The 11128-nt window shown below is 41.1% G+C and overlaps 1 pseudogene; it reads left to right on the top strand.

Moving 5' to 3' along the window:
* Positions 1–5991: 5991 nt before the first annotated feature.
* Positions 5992–9732, top strand: LOC136518967 (F-box/LRR-repeat protein 13-like; annotated as a pseudogene).
* Positions 9733–11128: the final 1396 nt, after the last annotated feature.

Raw genomic sequence — 11128 nt, 5'->3', positions numbered from 1 at the left:
CTCCCCTTTATTTCATACTCTTCTTTGTTTGGTCCGGTTCCAGTTAATGAGGTGCATCTATTTCCAACATTAGTTTCCCTACTTTTGCCTGGCTAATTGGTCTTTAACGTTGCTGCATCAACATTGTTGCTGCTAGTGTTGCTTCGACTCTGAAACAGTGCAACGCCCGCGGGTGCTGCATTGTGCAGTTCAATGCATGCGCCGTTCCATGCCCTGGGCATAACGATGGTTGGTGACGGGTGTTTGTAGTTCTGCGCCAAAAAAATGCTAGCATTTCCAGGTGACGATCCAGTTCAGTTCTGTAATGATGGAGAGATGACAAAGATTGGGGATGTGCGAACTGCTCAGTCTATAATTTGTGATAGTTGGAAACGAGAAATAACCCAACTTGGGTTCTTCTTTCAAAAACATCACCTCTGTTGATTGTTGTTGAATGCGTTCTGCAAGTGGCAAGAGAAACGGCGGCAATCTGATTGTGATTACATGAAATGTTTCGGTTATATGGCTTACTTTCGCTTAACAGTTCGGGATGGAATGCCATTCATAATGCTGTAAACGGTTTAAACCGTCTTTTGGTTAATACTAAAAGACTGGGCCTCCTCCCTAAAACTCTAAAAAAAGGATTACAGGAAATGGAGTTCGTGTCACAGACCTGGGAAGCGACATGGCAGTAGAAGAGAAGCTCGAGTCTTTTAGCATTTTTGACATTGCTTTAGAGTTTAGACCCTGATCAGCAGCACTCTGTCGGCATAATAAGAAAGCCAACTAAATACCAGACCAGAGCAGGAAAGCATGGAGCTTGAGCTGCAACGAGAGCTTTGGTGTGAGCAGCAAGATCAATCCAAGTGTTGCAGACGGTAATACAGCTTCCACTTCCAGATGTTTATATTTTAGTAAAGTTGAACAGAGCCAGGGAAATTTTGCTACCAGTTTCTGGATTAGAGGACATGGAAATTACCTCCAAAAGCTAAGCGACCTGGTAGCTTTGCTCCGAATTTGGATCACCATCCGTTGGTCCATTGGTATGAGAGAAGCATAAGAACCAAACAACATGCAGATGCAAGGAGCAGTATTTTTTTCTCTTGAACAAAAATCATTGATGCTTGTCAATTCAGTCTCCTCGACACAAACGAACACCATAAGGTGGCAAGCAACAACAAAAACAATGGCTCCTGAAACAAAACAAAAATTATGTGCCTACAGTACCCTAACAATGCCAGAGCTTTCACAATCCCTTCCTCACACACACTATCACCTCAAGTTCTTACTTTCTTCCAAGCCTTCCAGGTCTTTACGTAGTGGCATTGCCAGAAGAACTGAAGAAGCCTATCTACCTACCCTAAAGAATGACAAAAAAGAAAACCAGAAAACCTCGTCCTTCCTCTAGTTCTCCGCACAATGCGGCAACACCATGGTCTTGTGTTGTGAACTTGTGATATCTAGTGCAGAAGTGATTGCTTAGATCTATCTAAAGATACTTATAGGAGATCAGACATCACATCAGAGACTCATGGGATTCTCAAGCACAATCTTTATTTAGAGCTCGTGCGCCATTTAAAGTTCCTAAGACACGATTTCTAATTGGACTCTTCCAACTAATTAGCTGATTGAACTTTTTTCCTCCCATGAATATCTTTTCTTTTGTTGCACGTCAGCTTTTTAATCTCTCTTTCCTTACATCACCACTGGAAACTGAAATAAAATAGCAAATACCGACATAAAAAGTAGAAAACTAATTTCCCTATCGGTATACCAACAGAACAAAAGCGACAGAAATAGAAAAATTTTCTGCCGATTAACTAATTTTCTTGTCAGTACACCGTTGACAGGAGAATTAACGACCATTAGGTCTAGAATTGTATCCTTGTCGGACAAAGACGACAGAAAAAATCATTTTACCGTCAAGAAATGAATTTCCCTATTGGTTTTAAACCGTCAAAAATGGTTATCGTTAGCAGGAAAATTGCATTCACACCGACAGAAAAATTGCACTCACACCGACAGGAAATTGTGAATGGCGAGATCTCATTTATTTATAAATCCATACAATGCCTTCAAATATATCATACATAATTCATCTCATTTATTTAGAATTCATAGAGCTTGCCACGTCTCAGTCTCACACATGATTCCAATCACAGGACTCATTCTTTTTTAATAACTCATGAATGAATTTATGTATCAAGGTCCAATGGGCGAATAAAATATTCAGCACTAAGCTATCTATGCACAGCAATGATAAACATTTTTTTAAAATAAAAGCATGATTATAGAACGACACTTGCTGTATCAACAATATCTTTAATTAGCTTTAGCTCTCAAAGCATATCAATTGCCTCCTTGTCGCTGCTCGGTACCTGCTCCTTGGCCTCAGTGATTACCTCCCTGCTCCTTACCTGAATGATTAGCTCATCTCTTTGGCCTCCATGTTCAGAAAAGTGATTACAATGCAGGCAAAATGATTAACTGTTGTGGTGAGTCTGACTTTCAGAAATATTATCAAAGGAAATAGCTGTATTGATCTTTTCTACATGGCTACATGAATGACCGGAACCATCCCTGCCCATCCTATCTTCTTTCTCTAGATCGTCTGTGTGGCATTTATTCTCCTCTGATCCACAGGTTTGTGTTTCATGTATATGTATGGATTATTGTTTTTTTTATGAACCTAAGCCATATATTTCATAAGCTACCATGTGAGATGCAGTTAGAACTGACCTAGATAATGCTAGGTGTTGTTGCTGGCTTAGATCCATTAATTTTGTTGATGTACGATAGAATAGCAAATGAGAAAAAAATGGATTCGCTATGAAATCGAGATGTCGTCTCATCTCTGGGTGGTTTATTTTTCTAAATGACACAAACATGCAGTGCATATGCAGGTTGTAGAAATGGGAATTTTTCTAAGTTAATCCTCTTGAAACTGAACCTGGAAGACTACCGTTGCAAGTTGAATTTTTCTATGAGGTAATTTAAAATAGTAGCTATGCATGCTGTCAAATGATTCTCAATCAGTTCAAAGGCAAAATTGATTATATTATATGGACATGGTGTTTCCAGCTTGTTCTGACTCCTGGGTAGGTTAGACGTTAGAGATGCACTGCCTAGTAATAGGGCCAAATGGTTCCGTCACATACCTCAGTTACATAATTTTTCCTTCTTCCATAGTCTTACACGATTTTTCTTATTAAATTCCTGATATTTCCTTGTGATTACTATGAGTTTTAGTTATCTTTTTTGAACTTGTGCAGACAAAGGTAAATCTTCTAAATTTCGTACTGTGATTCTGTGATATACAACTATGAGCTATGAGGTGACTGAAGAACAGATCTAGCAAGGTAAGGGTATCCCTTCTTCAAGTATATATGGTTTGTTGTCTATATTTTCGCATTGTTTGATTCAGGCCGTCATTAGTATATACTTGCGGACTAATCTCTAGTTTAATATTGTTTCTAGCTTTTGCTTTAAATTCCACGTACAAAAATTCTTTGGCTATCTAAAAATTTTCCGACTTGTTTCTGATAACAAGTCAGCCCCATGTACAGGAGATGGATATCAGGCATGACCCAAGACATGTGGACATTATTCTTCTATATATTTTAATATACATATATGTATGTTACATGAGGTCTGATGCACCCTCCATGCTTATGCTATACAAAACTAAATAGAAGTATTGTACCATGCTAAAAATATATTTGATACTCTAATGTATAGTGTAGATATCCAAAGGAAGACTCTTGGCTTTATCTACACTGCTAGTTCTAATTTGAGAGAACTTCCAGTAAAAAAATTAGAGCCCATCCACCAGTTTCATTTTTTTTTGCGTGGCTTTAGTGGTTCTAATTTAGCTCAGCTTCTTTTATTTCAGGGTTTCTGTGTCACTGTAGACAAAGCGTTTTTAGTGAACTTTAATTCTAGAAAGAGCTTCCAGGAACAGGTATATATACATTGGCTCAGTTATTTTCCTTCACCAAGATTTATAAATTCATGGGAAAATCACATATAGGAATTAATTAACTATGGAAACAATCATAGCAAATTGAATGAATTGACTACGGAAATAATTATAGCAAATAGGAAGTGCGGCAAGTCCAATGACAAAGGTAATGCAGATTGCATTTTGCAAAAAGAAGGGAATGCGCATAAGCCATAGGCATGATACACATGGAAGGACATAAACTTCATTGAATGATCAGTTTATAGTATTCCCATAAGCCATATAACAATAGGTGGAAGTTAGTGTGGATGCTTAGACATTAGATATGCCCAACATTTGTTAATTGATTAATCTACTCAAAGGCAGTTCATGTACCTTAAATTGCGGAGATAGATAATTCTTTATGAAACAAAACTTCACTGGCCTCTACGTCTACTTCAGAACACTCAAAATCATTATTTTGACGACATGCTCATACCTGCGACAGTTGGGTTTGTATTGTTCAATACGGGAATGGCATGACCACAGAACGAAATACAACCTGAATCATGTTCTAGAAACCACACTAAGGTCCTCTAAATAGCTAGCTAAACAGCATTGACCAATCTGCAGTTCTAGAAAAGATGCATAACTGCACAATCTGCAGTTCTAGATTAGCTACCCAAACAATACTATGATCCCTTGCATGAAGTCTAACTCTGAAAATTAATAATAACTGGGAAAACATCTATAGAAAAATTGCACGATTTATATAGTAGATAGCTACATTATAAAATTATCTAAAAAAATAAAAATATTCTTTGGTCAGGCAAGCACATTTGACAGAACAAACAAGCTGCAAAACAAGATACTACATCTTACTGCTAATTGTCAGAGAGAGAGGGAGAGATGATCAGAAACTGGATAGCTGAATATTCCAAGAACTCAATACATAGCAGCACCAATGGATAACCTAATAGTCTGCAAAATCATCACAAGAAAGCTGCAATAAACTTGAACCTTAAATGATCATATTGAAAAATCACCAGCAAGCGTCCAGCAGATATACCCTTACTACTGTCAATCATGTTTTTTTTCTCGCTACTTTGCACTAAATCAACACTTATACTACGAGATCTACCAAAACAAACAAAAGTTATATATCAGCACAATACTTGAGTGTATAAAGAGAGAGGATTTTGGTTCCATATGGTTGCTCACAAGAGAGACAAGGAAGTGGCTTGAAGACCGAATCAACCTCCCCCCTTAGCTGCAGCCCCTATCGATCTTCCATGTGCAGTTGTGCACTCTCCAGTGACCTTCCGAAGCAGTGAGCCTGTTCGGGAGGGGTGGGCAAATCAGATCAAGAGGAGGGAGACAGAACGAAACGGGCCGTCAGTATGGTCCAAACCTGGGCCTCTAGGCTGCAGTGATCCCTTTCCGCGCATAGACAGAGAGCCTTTTACTGTGCCATTATAAAAGTAGGTGATTATCCGTAAGTCATTAAAAAGTTGAGCTCTTTTACCCTCCACGTCACTCCTGTCAGATTTAGCTTTAACGATGTCAAACTACGGGTATGAAAAGTCAAAAATATCCTCAGTCTAGATATGTAATTAATTTTTTTAGCGTCTTAATGATCTCAAATGAAAAAAACTCAAAACTAGAAAGTTATAATATTTTTATAAAAATATATTTATTTGATTCCGTATAAAAAATATGATTTTTCTAAGACATTAATAATATCAAATCATATTTTTTATAGAATTAAATGAAGATAATTTTTATATAAAAATTATAGATATTGTCGAGATAACTTTTTAGTTTTGAGTTTTTTTCATTTGAGGTTATTAAGATGTCAAAAAAAATTAATTGCATGTTCAGACCCGAGGAAATTTTGGACTTTTGACAACCGCGGTTTGACACTGTTAGAGCTAAATCTGACAGAAGTGACGTGAAGGATAAAAAAAAAAGGTTTACCACAGTAGCACGAGATCTCGACTTTTTTAATAGTTTATAGATAATTACTTACCTTTATAATGGCACACGGTTAAAACCTCGTAGACAGATGGGCCTTTAGTAGGCTGGACCGTTGGAGGCCGACGTACGGAGGGAGGGAGGCGAAATGGAGAAGTGGAGACGGAGCCCTCGCCGGCGGCGGCCTCTGCCTAGTACGCTGGAGTCGCTGCCTCACGGAGACGGAGAGTCGGAGAGTCTGGGGCTGGAGGCGTGATGGAGCCGAAGCGGGCGGTGGCAGGGGCCGACCGGCTCTCCTCCCTCCCGGCGGAGCTGCAGGACAAGATCCTCGTCCGCCTCGACCTCCGGACGCCGTGCGCGCCTCCACGCTCTCCCGCGCCTGGCGGGACCTCTGGAAGTCCCTCTCGGTGCTTTCCCTCTCCTTCCCCTTCGCCACGCACCCCTCGGTCATCGACAGCGTCCTCCTCCCCTACATCGGCCCCCGCGTCTCCCTGTTCGACATCTGCGTCGACGAGGACCATGAAGACGCTGGCCGCATTGACGACTGGCTCGTCGCGCTCTCCCGCTGCCGCGTCGAGTCCATCCACATGTATGGCCGACTCAGACCACCCTTTTACTTAAACCTCCACTCCTCCATCTTCACCTTCGGTGATCTCGTGTCCCTGCGGCTGGTAGGCTGCAACTTCCGACCCCTCCCCGTAGGATTCGGCGGCTTCCCCGCGCTCCAGGAGCTAGACCTCAACTCTGTTGCCTTCCCAGACAATGGGGAGAACCAATTGGAAGCTATCATTCGTCGATCACCCTTGCTTCATACCCTGAATATATCTCATGTGTCCATCCTTGATGACTGCCCAGACTCAGTGATTGAGGCGCCCAATCTTCGTAGCCTAACAATCTATTCAGGGTATGACTATGGCTGGCGAATTGGAGAGCTGCCGTGCCTCGAATATGCCAACATTGATGTGTTCTTCTATCCGCGGCATGAACATAATTTTGGAGATTTCCTTGCTCGGTTTGCTCACGTTCAAAAGCTCAGGCTCTTCTCACCGGTACATTATTTTCACTTTGTTCTCCTTATTTATATGTGCTTTGTTATAAATCAAGACTGAAACGCTAGTGTTTGGCTCAAGCTCATTGCATAGATCATTAATAATAATGGAAACAATCGTTTCATTCCTGCCCTGCTTCCATGTGCCTGTGGTCCCTTGTTTCAAAGTAACGCAGAAATCGTCCGTATTTCTAGACCCTGTATGACTTTTATCCAGTTTCAATGTTCTTATATTTGTTTTGTGACAGGCTAATGATGATGTTAAGATGCCGTATACACTTCCATTCACCTTTTATAACTTGAAGAACTTGGTCTTATCTATGGACTTTACTAAAATGCACTCCATTTTGTTCATATTTACCTTGCTAAGGAGTTGCCACATCCTTCAAAACCTAGAGGTAATGCTGGATATTGCCTTCGGGATATCTCTATTGCACTGTTTGAAGGCCATCTTGTTGTTTACAACTGATTTCCTTTTATAGGTGAAGTCGCGAGACGCCATTGGCCAGAGTTTTGAGGCAGATTGGGAGTTCTTAAGTGCTCTGTGGACTGATGGCATGTGTGCCAATCTTCAAATTGTGCAGATGAGTCTTATCATTTGGCTTCCAAATGAAATTTCATTTATGAAGCTTATGCTCTCTAAAGCAAGGCTTCTTTGCACATTATGATACACACCCAGATGATTTTGATGATCCAATAATTGACTTACTAAAATGCAAAAGAGCTTCAGCTCAAGCTCGTGTCCTGTTTGAAGGTAAAGAAATTTGATTATGGGTCTAAAAGTTAATATCGTATATTTATGATTTGAACAATGGATCTCTGTACCTCATATTTTTCCCGGTCATAGTGGATATTACTCATGATGTACTTTTGCAAGTTTGTCTATTGTACAAGTGAGAGTGGATTATATTTCATCCAAAAGTTTGACCTGCTGAGGAAAGGTGATCAACATAAGACCTATGTTGAATACTTTGCTGAAGTTTTCTGTGGCCTCATTAAGACTTTAGAGCTTGACCCTATTATTGTTGGTGAAGAGGCAGCCATTGTCTCCAGGACTCCATTGCATGATATCTTATCTTTCCAGCAATATTCAAGACCTTTTTCCTTTGCTTCCCATATGGATCATCTGGATTCCGTTACAAATAGCAACCAAATGACATTAGTTTCTCAACCGAAGTTCTAAACTTTAATAGGGTGTTTATTTGTAGAATCAATCCATTCTAGATGAGGTGATGCATCATGAGTTCATTCCTCAAATTTAGTGGAATGACTTCATTCCTCATACTAGTACTAATTATTAGCTTTGAGGAATAAGGTGGTGATGGAGCAACTCACAGTTCCAATTAAAGATTGAGATGATGATGGACTATCCCATTCCACAAACCAAACACCCCATAAGATTCTTGCCCAACCCTTTTGCGTAATGGGAGCACCAAGCAATCCACATGCAAAAGAACTAGGTTAAGGATATAAAAGAACAGCCGAGAGACAATACTATCTGAAGTATTACTACTAGAATCATCACGGAATTCCCATCCAGCACAGAGATAAAAGGATGCTAGCTACTTTTTTTCTTTTACGCAATTATATTTGAGTACTCCTTTTCCTTTCCACGTCGATGTAATTCATTTTCATGAGGTGGCTGCAGATATCTATGGAGTATATGAAGGCAGCCCTCAGAATTAATTCTAGGCAAAGTCTGTTCCATTAATGTTCACTGCTTTCTCTGTTTCATATTGGGATATGTTATTGAGTTTTCATATTAAATTTTTTTGGATCTTAGAGGCAACAACAACAAAGCCTTTAAGTCCTAAACAAGTTGGGGTAGGCTAGAGTTGAAACCCAACAGAAGCAATTTTTTTGGATCTTAGAGGATTTGAAGAAAATCATGGCAGGAACAGGGAACAAAATATTGAAGCATGAAAAGGATGGGAAGACAACAAAGTTCTTTTGTACTCATTATATTGTTTCTTCCAGTTTAGTAGCTAAAACATTTCAATGAAGGAACCCAATGGCAGTCTGATGTTTGCCTAGTCAGCACTACGCATATGTTTCCACAAACCTTTCAAGTGTTTCTTTAGTATGGAGCCTTTTAAGCGCTTCTTCTTGATAAGACCTTTCTAAGAGTTTGTGATAGAAGATTATTGGTCTACATAAATGCTACGGTCTTTGTATATTTTGTTTTTTCTGCTTTATGTCTGCTTTGATGTAATTTCACAAACTGTTTCCCTTGTGCAGGTTTGGTGCAGCAGTATTAGATGAGGCGGCATCTTCTATGTATTGCTGAGTGCAAGATTGGTTCAGTTGATGAGACAGGACCCGCTTTCTCTACTGAAGCATTTTTCGCTTTCATCATATAATCATACAAAGCATGCTGAACATGGCTCATCCAAGGAACCGGCGTGATTTCTGTCTTGTTCAGAAGAAACTGATGTGCTATTGGTTCAATAGTTCCAGTAGGATATTCGCCCTGTTAGCTTGGTTTATAAGGACTTGTTTGGCACGGCTTCGGCCAGCTCCGGCTCCGCCTGACAATCACCGCGCAGATCACTGTAGAACACTGTAGCTCGGAGCCAGGATTTCTCTCTCCTGCTTTTTCCTCTCCCTGTGGCTCGGGTACTGTTCACGGAGCCGGACAAGCCAGAATTTCGGGCTTCACCGGTGAAGCTACTGGCTGTGAGAGGGAGAGGGAAGGAGAGAGAAAACTGGCTCTGCTACAGTGAATGGACAGTAAATTTGCAGGCCGAAGCCGGAGCCATCTGGAGCCGTGCCAAACAGGTTCTAAGTTGTACTTTTTCAGCCAATGAACAATATTTTTCTCTCACAACAAATCAGCCAACAGTACTTTCAGCCAAGCAAGCGAATAGGGCAAATTATTGTTGGTAGTACCCAGAGTCGTTTGGTTAATGATGAAACATACGTCCAAACTTGCCTGAATAGGTGAAATACGCTTATCCTTTCCTTTCGCTAAGCTGTCCTCCAGACCACCAGAACTCGTTGCTTGCCAAGCCGGGCTTATGCAATAGCCAATACAATGGAGTGTTGTTTCTGGTTAAATTTCTTCACTGTGTAGTGAAAGCTGCTACCCTTTATTTCATGCTCCTGTTTGTTTGGTCCTGTTCCAGTTAATGGGCTGAATCAATTTTCAACATTAGTGTCCCTATAATTTTGCCGGGATAATTGGCGTTTTTACGTTTCTGCATCAACATTGTTGCTTTTTTTTAAGCCTCTCATCTGGTTACGGTTGTAGCATCTGTTTAAACACACACGCACACATCCACACACACCATACGTGCATGACCAAATCTACATCCATACACAGAGTAGAAGACCGCGTCCTTCTAGAGATCACCGAAACCATCGTAGCTTCGTAGGCGGTGGAAACGTCGTAGTCCATTTGTAGTACTACGCGAGACGAGGTTGTAGATTTTATTCTAAGAGCTAGTCCCGGTCTGCGTGTCCACTGCCGCCGCTAGCCACTCGAGCTGAGCTCGGTCTCGCGCATCAACATTGTTGTTGGTGTCAGGACCGGCCCTGGGGGTGGGCAAACGGGCCGTCGCCCCGGGCCCTCCAATTCCAAGGGGCCCCACCCCAAGTATGTGCACTATAGGTATATCATATATTCGTATATGTATATGACCTGTCAAACTGTCAAGGCCCAATGGCCCAGCAGCGAAGAGTAGCTGACCTATCCAAGGGCCGAGGTCTAAGCAGTTCTGTATTTGGCATGCACGTGAAGCCATCCCCAGCCGGCAAGTCCGCGGGCACACACGGACATGCGAATCGTGACTCCTTAAACCTCGAGTCCTCTCGTGGCGGCGACGTGAGATGCAATCGTGCGGCGGGCTGGCGGCGACGCAAGACGCGATCACCCGAGACGCGAGACGCAAGCTTCTGCATCTGCTCCGTATGAGTGTGATCTAGTCATCCAGTATGCCTCAAAACCCCAATGTCGATGATTTAATTAGATTAAATATGTGCGTCCTTTGCTGGCCGGTGATGGAATTTGACCGTTGTAGCACCGAAGCTTGCTGATTCCTTGCTGGCTAGCTCGTGCTCGCTTGAAGGTAGGGCATTGGCAGTAGCTTGAAGGTAATTTAATATAATAAATTATTTTTTATGAATATTGTTTTTCATATAAAATTAAGTGTTTATCAATAACATTTCATATATACTTAGGGTATGTT

This window comes from Miscanthus floridulus, chromosome 17 (genome assembly GCF_019320115.1).
Source record: "Miscanthus floridulus cultivar M001 chromosome 17, ASM1932011v1, whole genome shotgun sequence".
Classification (NCBI taxonomy): domain Eukaryota; kingdom Viridiplantae; phylum Streptophyta; class Magnoliopsida; order Poales; family Poaceae; genus Miscanthus; species Miscanthus floridulus.
This window is presented reverse-complemented; position numbering and strand designations above follow the sequence as displayed.